Source organism: Penaeus monodon, chromosome 19 (assembly GCF_015228065.2).
Source record: "Penaeus monodon isolate SGIC_2016 chromosome 19, NSTDA_Pmon_1, whole genome shotgun sequence".
NCBI classification, from domain to species: domain Eukaryota; kingdom Metazoa; phylum Arthropoda; class Malacostraca; order Decapoda; family Penaeidae; genus Penaeus; species Penaeus monodon.
In genome coordinates, this window is record NC_051404.1 from 34,367,449 (window position 1) to 34,368,012 (window position 564).

General features: G+C 45.9%; 1 protein-coding gene across 1 annotated transcript in view; it reads right to left on the minus strand.

Moving 5' to 3' along the window:
• LOC119585396 (cyclin-dependent kinase 9-like) overlaps positions 1 to 564 on the minus strand; it is a 22,342-nt gene that overhangs the window by 21,315 nt on the left and 463 nt on the right. The window lies entirely within an intron of this gene.

Here is a 564-nt window from a genome sequence, read left to right on the forward strand (position 1 = left end):
GTCTCTCTCAGGCTCTCTATCGCCTTTAATTTGTATCATTATATTCCATCACCTTAGAATGCATAATCGTCATGCTGTTATTAAGGCAGACTGCAGCTCGCGAACGTCGTGTCGTCGGCGCCTTTGGTGATGATCCAGAAAGGCGTGAATGGCACAATATAAAGGAGAGGAAAGGCACTGAAATGGTTAAAGATGGCGCGAAAAAGGAGCTGTGATGGGCGGAGAGAGAGAAGGATGTGAGGAGAGGAAATGTTAATTTCACACTTTTTAGATCTTTGGTGAAGGATAATTTTTAGTGGCTTCTTCTTTAAAATTTCATCAATACTGCTAAGAGATAATGGGGCGTGGAAGGTCTAAAAAACAACAACAATATCGCGTCACATTGTATCTCCTTAATGCCTCTCCGCCTCTGAAATGACAAGCTACCTCATCGCTCACTACACCCGAACGTTTTATCCTGCTTCATCGCGCGCCCCACTCCCATCTTCATCCATCTCCTCACACACTTCTATCTCCTCATGTAACACCCCATCCGAGGACGCCCTCCGGTCCTAGCTCACACGG